This window comes from Mya arenaria, chromosome 7 (assembly GCF_026914265.1).
Source record: "Mya arenaria isolate MELC-2E11 chromosome 7, ASM2691426v1".
Classification (NCBI taxonomy): Eukaryota; Metazoa; Mollusca; class Bivalvia; order Myida; family Myidae; genus Mya; species Mya arenaria.
Window position 1 is genome coordinate 11,811,937 of NC_069128.1, and position 8,923 is coordinate 11,820,859.

General features: G+C 37.7%; 1 pseudogene; it reads left to right on the plus strand.

Annotated features, from left to right (window-relative positions):
- Positions 1-1,413: 1,413 nt before the first annotated feature.
- Positions 1,414-8,267, plus strand: LOC128240542 (uncharacterized; annotated as a pseudogene).
- Positions 8,268-8,923: the final 656 nt, after the last annotated feature.

Genomic DNA, 8,923 nt, shown 5'->3' on the forward strand with positions numbered 1-8,923 from the left:
ATCGCACTAAGCCTGGCGCACAAATATTGTCTTAATCCAACATACTAACGTAAAATAGTTTTTCTTTCAATAAAATAAACACATCGGTATAAGCCATTATCACGTGACCTTTTAAAGTCTGTGTTTGAAACGCGTCGTTTCATTGGTCGACTGATTTGCTCCCAGTTTACTACGCTGTTCAACAAAGGTAAGAATTTGAAGCCGGGACAATTTTATTGTAAACAAATATTTCTGGCGGCCCCAAATTCATGTTTGCTTTTTCGGCATTGCATGTTTTGATTTAATCTTTAAGCGTTCTTTGACAACAATCATATACAATGATTGTCAACTGGTAAGAATAATAGGGAAGCACTTTGAGTAATGGTTAATGGTGATTTGTATGTGTTTACCTTATTTACGGGTCAAAGAAGACATGGCTTTGATTTCAATTAAAACCAGATGTTTAATGCCAACACCACCCACCCCCTACCCCTTTAATTTTTCTTGTGTGGGTTGTCAATACTGACTTATGGTATTCCTTCTTGGCAACAGCTTGGTAGTATTGCACACACACTACGGATGAATCCAGGATTCGCTTTACATAAGAGGGGTAGTTATGCACCAGTCAATTATTACCAGCCCCCCCCCCCAAGGTTCGAGGGAAATGGACCGTGTCTTTTGTGGCCCGCAGTACCGGATGAATGCGGTGGTTTTGTCTTCGCGCAAAATATAGCGGTGAAAGGGCCTACCCTAAGGTCACTTGGGCGCGGGGGCATTTGGCGGGGATTTTACCAGCAGTTCATCCAAAAGTCAAAGTCCCCACTATTCCCCAAACGGAGAGGGGGGGGGGCGTGGTTACAATCGACTGGTTCATTACTTAATAGTAGGGATGCAAACGAATATTCGAATATTCGATCGAACGTTTAGTATTCGAATGTTAAAATCGGTATTCGAATATTCGATTTTTTTTTTTTTCAAAAAATAATGATATAAACCTTGAATCTTTAGGGCAGTTGTTGTGTTTAAAATTATATTGTCTTGTTTTTACAACAATACGCATCTTGTGCCTGAGGCGTTAACGAGATGACAATCGAGTGTGCGTCATGTGTCAATTAGGGATCGATCGTAGGGTATTATAAACAGTTTCCATAATTGTAAAATAACTGGCTATTAGGAAGTGACATCAAACAAGTTTAATTGATTTTTAGTTCTTTTAAATGACCATGCCAATTAAGAATTTAAGGAAGCGGTCTTCACACCCTCTTGTCAGTTTGCCTGCCAATTAAGCTGAGCAATATTGCTCAAATCGGCGATTGATATTATACGCCGAAAGTAGATACCACTTCATTCCTTCAGAATATATGTTCGCAAAACATTATAAGTTAAACTTATTATTATTATATGTTAGATTTGTATTTCTTAACAACGTAAAAGATGCCAGCCACATCTGAAGTATGGACTTATTTCACGCGCTCTGTTGACAAGAAATCTGTCACGTGCAAACTATGCAGTGTGAGGTTGTCGTACATGGGCACGACGACTAATCTCTGGAATCACGTGAAGGCTAAGCATCCGAGTTCTCAAAGTGAAAGCAGTAAACAGCAATCAATGAAAAAGTTTACCGTTTCTGGTCTTAAACATGATTTGTGTTCTGGGTGCTTTGGGCAAACACTGCAGCTGGCCATCAAGCCGGCATTTGCTCTCACTGATGTCAACAGGGTCGTCTCCAGATGTCGTAAGCTGGTCGGGCACATCAAACACTCGACTACATTGACGGCCGAAATGCGCAAGCGCCAAGCTACTCTAAAGGTGCCCAAACACGAGCTGGTGCAGGATGTTACAACCCGATGGAACATCACGCATGCTATACTGGCCCGGCTGAACGAGCAACGCCGCGTCCTTTCCGACCTCATGCTGGACACTCGGGTTACCCGGAAGGCCGACCAGCACCTGTCGTTGAAGGACGGCGAGTGGACCGTCGTCTCCGAGCTGAGTGACGTACTCAGTCATTTGACTGAGACGACTTCGTATATGTCAACGGAGAAGAACGTGTCATGCAGTGAAGTTTATCTCATGGTGACAAGTCTTTTGGACAACACACTCCGTGCATGCGAGGCTGATTCCCATGTCGTCAAGGAAGTGAAGGGTGTTATTGCTGCTGAGCTTCGTCGCCGCTTCCGACCTTCGAACCATGCCACCGCCACATCCACCCTAGTCCTTGCCGCTCTATTGGACCCCCGCTACAAAGACCTGGACTTCCTGTCAACGGAACAGCGGCGCTACACGGAAGACGCGCTCGAGAGTAGATTGGACGATGTTCCATTTCGGTTGCCAACCCCGACGAGAGTGCGTCAACACCCTCCAAACGACCCCGTCTTAGCTTCATGGTTCCAAAGACGACCAAGACGGCTAACGACGAGCTGAGTCGGTACCGGCACGAACCTTCCGACGAGGAGGCCACTCCACTTGCATGATGGAAAAAGAAAGAGGGACGCTTTCCTCGCGTTGCACATGTTGCTCGCCAACTGCTTGGGATACCTGCGACGTCTGTGCCATCAGAAAGAATTTTCTCCTGCGCCGGACTCATTGTTAACAAACTTAGAAACAGACTGTCATGTGATCTTGTTGATAAGATAATATTTCTGGATAAGAACAAGGCCATCATATGTGATGATTTTATTGATGAGTGATTTCATTGAATTGTATGTGCTTGTTATGTGCTAGATATGTATTTCATATGTCGATGTAATAATATTCGACACGCTGCTATGTATTGTATTGTATTACGATAACACTGGAAACATTCGACAGATAAAGAAAAGGGTATCATGGTTTATAACTAAAATTAATAGATAACTATAACTTTTTAAAGATTCAATTTTTATCGAATATTCGAATATTCGATCGAAAGAATTACCGAATATTCGAATATCGATTTTGCCATTCGTTTGCATCCCTACTTAATAGGATGCGTGACATTTTGACTTGTGCCCTCCCCCCCTCAGAATAAATTGGTTTAAAGTGATGGCAGGGGGGTTCAGGGTCCCCCCACACATACACACAAAAACACAAAATGGTGCATTTTTGGCAAAATGTATTACATTTAATCATTTCATCTCCTGTATTTAAACAAACATAATGATTTGTCTTTGGGGGAGGGGCGGCACCACCCTCCCCCCATCCCCCCCAAAAGAAATTCCTTGTTTCTGTTCATTTATTCATACCCGACCACCGCCACCCCCACCCCCCACTACACAAACACATTGGGGGCACCCCACCCCCACCCTACCTTGAATCGGTTAATGCAAACTGCACTTTATACAGTATGATCATATCCCTAATGCATTTCAACTTGTCAGACTTTGTTAATCAAATATTATCACAAGTGGCTTAATTAGCGTATTTCTAGACATTGAGCCTGTATTTTCAATTCACTGGTTACTATATGATTTATCAATTTACTTCAGTCTGCAAAACATTGAAATAATTTGAGATGAAATGCAATTTCATAAGAAAGCCACCATAGAAACAAACAAGTTTTAAAATAAGAATGTTAAAACTGAAACACTGAAATAAATGTGTACTACACTGATATTTTTATTCATATGCATTTCCTGGTGTAACTTTAATATAAACCGTTTAAACTGAGAATGAGTCTTATTGATATAGAATATTACAAGTCATTTACAAAATCATCATTTTAAAACAGACTTCAGTTTCTTATTTGCAACAATTGCAAAACCAAGAAATTTCATCTTTAATGAATTTTTTCCATAGTCTTTGATTTTTTAATCCAGCACACTGTCTGTGGAACCAACTATTGCATGAATCACATTGGATCCATTCCTCTTCTCTTTCCGAAAAACACTTTTGGCACAAATCTGTATCATCAGATATTGTTTCATGTGTATTGTCAGGCTGTGGTTCCTTTGATGGACCTGGCTGTGGCTCAGTAGACGGACCTGGCTGTGGCTCCTTCGATGGACCAGGTTGTGGCTCATTTAAAGGGCATGGTTGTGACTCCTCAATTGGGCCAATGTGTGGCTCATTAGTGTGGATAGATCCTGTCTTTGTACGAGTTTTTGCGACCTTTTGGCGCTTTTAAGGAATTGTCTCTGAAACTTTACTTTTATTCTTACTTTGCTTAGAAACCTTAATTTGTTTGCGATGTGCCATCGTTTTTTCTACTCTAAGGGATGATTTAAAGTCCTTACGGAATTGTGATAGTAAAACCATTAGATATTTTTGTATCAATTCATTGAATATACTGCATGTCTGTGATGAAATCAGAACCATTTTTTCAAGAATACTGTTGATATCCTGATCTTCATCAAATTCAACAACTCCTGCCATTGAGCAACTGTTCACAACCACAGAAATGAAAAGTGGATACAAACTCTGGTTTTGCTTTATGTGATCAAGACACATATTGTACATTGATTTTCCAAATGCCATTAGATTTTCATGTACAAAAACTGCCATACACTCCTCTGTTAACTTAACAAAGAAATTGAACAGACTATCAGTGACATTTGTTAGGCCCCTTGATGAATATTGTCTTCTTTCAACATCAAGAAGTGATTCAGGTTCATTTGTATTGGCCTTTAGTGTTCCTCTTCTTTGAATGTATTAAGGATTGAGACAGTGCATTTGGCTTCACTGTCTTGACCTTCTTTTGTTTTAGAATACAAATAACTGTGTTGAATTTTAGTGTATTTCTTTCTCAAAGATGCAAGACAATAACCTGCAACATATCTGATCCGTGCTCTCGATGCATCAGTAACTTGGCGTTTTGGTACATTTCCTTTGGTAATTTTCAAAAGGTCAACTTTTTGTTTCAAAAAGAATAGTCTAACTGCTTCAACAATATTATAACAAACAATGCGGTGATGGTCAGAAAATGAACATTCATCTCCAAACAAGTCAATACAACTTAATGTATAATCTGCACTTGTAGTGAACTCATGAGACAATCGATAATATTTTGCTAAACATGCTTCTGGTACTCCTGTAGATGATTTCTTGTTTCCTGTTAATTTTGTTACAATCTCAGCAAATTTAAGGAATATTTTTTTCACGAATATTGATAATTTTGGCTGATGAATTTTGTCAAGAATTTCATTAATGCATTTATGATTTTCAGTTACTTCTTTTTCATATTTCATATTCTCTATTACTGTGGTGATGTTGAATTGTTCAGGAATCTCAAATTCTATAGCCTCAGCTTCAATAGATATAATTGATGCTATTATCCTGTTGAAGTCATCATCGAGATTTTCAATATCTTCGGTAGCCTCTATATCAACATCTTCAATCTGTGGCTGGTCCTCATTGTCTTCCGGACATTCTGTTGTCTCTTTGAAATCAGAGCCATCATCGCATGTTAAACTGAAATGAGAGACACAAAACATATTTTTTTTGTAATACTGTTGAAAGTTATATTTATGTCAACATGATCTCACAAAAATCCCATCTAATATGCAATTGTTTGGGTCCGATAGGATACAATAAGATCCGTGCATAAATAAATTTACAGTATCTTTTAAAGCTGTATTCTCACTGATTGACAATTTTTACACATCAATATCAGACGATTTTGGAATCAGTGCTTTTAATTCAGTCACATAAGATAAGTCACAATAGAAAAGATCTAAATTGTTTGGGTAACTGCCCTTTTTTAATATCAAAAGTGTTTCTAACACTTTAAGCCATGAAGACAACGATTTTTTTTTTTATCAAAACATTCAATCTGTGACAGTGCAACTTTAAAACTACTATCATCAACCTTATTTTAATGGAATATAATTGTATTGATATATTCACTTGCAATTTAATATTAAAGCAGTCATTTTATGAGATTACAACCTTTAATGGGGGGCTTTTTTTTAAATCAAAACTTTTGTTTTCAGGTTGATTGAAAGGCTAACTGCGGAGGCAAAGAGTGAAATAGAAGTGAATGCGCTATATAATAGATTCACTTTTGAAATGAAAGAGTCTGGATGTATTGAAGCCATTCCAGGAATGCGAATATTTCTCGACAATTTAGTTTCAGTATACCCGCAAGTGAAGCGTGTCAGAAAGCGACTTAATAAATCATGGTTGACATGTTACAGAGGAATTGCTATTAATCCTTTGAATGAACTGATTACCAATCACTCTCTAAACTTCCAGGAAATTGCTGAATATAGCCCTAAGTCATTTGTTGTTACTAACATTTGTGAAAAAGAAATCAGCTGTTCAACAGAAAGTGGCTGTTTTTCAAATGGCAATGCAATTACAAAGAAAATAACATTTTATAATGACAGAACATGGGAATTATCTGTCAGTGGCAAGAGTGTTAACCTTGAAAATGTTCATGTCACAAACAAGTATTTCTTTGAAAAAGATAGTATTGAAAACATTTGCAAAATCGTTGAAAAATAACAAATATGTGAAGGTGTTAAAATAAATAAAAACATAATAGTAAGTCGCTTCCATATTCTCGAACAATTTCAGAATAATAGCATTACTCCATCAGTCAGGGCCATCAGATCTGTTTCATGTATTAGACTGGTATCATTTGGGACACAATCAATGACATGTAAATTTTGTCGAACAATGACCTTTTCTTCTGGAAGTGAAAACAAAGAAAAAAGAATACCAGAGAATAGTGAAAATGAAGATGTTGAAAGGATTAAGCATCTATTAAAACATGCAAATCCTGAACTTGTGCAGTTATTCTTAGAACAGTCCAAAAACATTTCCAGAGACCCAAGGGGCCGGTTGGCAAGGGGCCAAGGTGGTCAAAATCGTTCATAGGAACATGTCTTCAACTTTATAATAGAAGTCCCCAAAGTTATGAAATGTTAGTATTTTCAAAAATGTTGGTTCTTCCATCAGCTTCTACACTGATCATGTACAAAAATAAACTAAAACAAGATCCTGGATTTGACCACACCATGTTTGAGTGGATGCTAGATGAAGCAAAGAGAAGAAACATACCAGAAAATGGAATGATAGGTGGGCTCATATTTGATGAGATGTCAATTCAAAGTGATGTTCAAATCAATAAAAATGGTGATGTTGTTGAATTAGTTGGATTTACCGATCTTGGAGAAGAAGGAGATTTGTGTAACACATTGAGAAAAGGAAGTTCTGATAAACACCTGGGCACGCATGTCCTGCAGCTATTATATCTTGGGATAACAGGGTTTCGCTTCCCCATAGCACATTTTATAACACATAACATTCAAGCTTCTGAACTTTATGGATTATTTTGGAAAGCAGTGCAACTTCTATGGACATATGGATTTAAAGTATTGTATACATGCATGGATGGAGCATCATGCAACAGATCCTTCATGCATATATGTGTAGGAGAAAACAATTACCAAAACTACAAATTCCTTTCACTTAATCCTTCTACATCTCAACCAGTTATTTTTATGATGGACATCTCACATGTCATAAAAAAGGTTAGAAATAACATCATTAAAAGTGGTATTACTAACAAATCTACTCGACTCTTAACACTTCCCAGTGGTTATACTGTACAATGGCAAATGTTTATTGATTGCTACAAATGGGACCAACAAAACAGCCTTCAACTTCATCGAAAGTTAACCAATGAACATATTTTCCCAGATTCACAATTGAAAATGAGGAACCATCTTGCAGAAGATGTGTTAAACACTGAAATGCTCCATGTACTCAATCAATTTAAGAACAGTCTTGGGGAAAAAGGAGAAGTACTGAATGGGGTAATAGAACTCTTAGAACAAACTTCCCTGATGGTATCAATATTTCGGGACATGCGACCAATTAAAACATACGATGACACTCGTTTAACTACATTAAAAGACGTGAGCCAATGGTTTCTAGAATGGGAAAGACACACATATGAAAATTCTATAAGCAAGAAAGAAATGGCCAAGAAACTGATGTCAACACAGTGTCATGAAGACATACAGTCTTGTATTCAAGGTTTTCTAATGCTCTGTGAGTGTGTCCTGAAAATGTCAAGAGAAATTTACATTACACCAGGACTGATAAATTCAGATGTTATTGAAAACATTTTCAATCAACAAAGGTCCACCTATAATGGTGCCAACACAAACCCCAATGCCCTGCAGTACAGAAAAACCATTAACAGTATATTGGTGGGACAAAATACAATATCCAGGAAATCAAATGCTGGGAAACCCATCTCTAGTGCCATTCCATTTACTGTTGGGATGAAAACTGAAAGGATACCAAAAAGAAAAAAGCAACAGGGCAATGGTTCCATTATCAAAGTCATCAGGGTGTAAAAGGTAAATTGAAAAATAATGTTCCTATAATCAATTAATGTCTTTGATCATTATATTAAATCTAAAATGCAATTAAAATGTTTTTTGATAACTTAGAACAATCCTTGTTATGCCGGGGATCGAACCTGAATCCCTCTGGGTTGAGAGGTGGACAATCTTTGCGATTCTGCCCCAATAATTTCACTGCATTACATTTATTTGTTACAACCTGTGATATTATGTACATTTTGTATGCATTTCAAATAAAAATATACCTTTTTACAGCTCTGCAACAACTAATATCCGGAGTTGTGGCTTGGGAAGGCTCGTTCATGAACTCTATAACAAACTGTGGAGGGGGAATGATATATCGGGGGTGGAAGTTTATCACTCGGAGACCAGAAGATGTAGTTGCCCTAGACATTGCCACAGCGAGCTGACCGGCCTTGAATATATCCCTACAGTCAACCTCAACACTGAAATACATGAAGGTATATTACATGATGATACCAATATAGATAATTATACTAAATGGCACTTGGATTCATTGTTATCCATGACACAATTAGACTAGAATCACTTTCTAGTCTGCTTCCTCTGTCTAACCATGACAAAGTGTCCCTGACTGGGACTCAAAATGTGTTCTTCATGGTTAGGAAGGGGATATTGTACCTCAA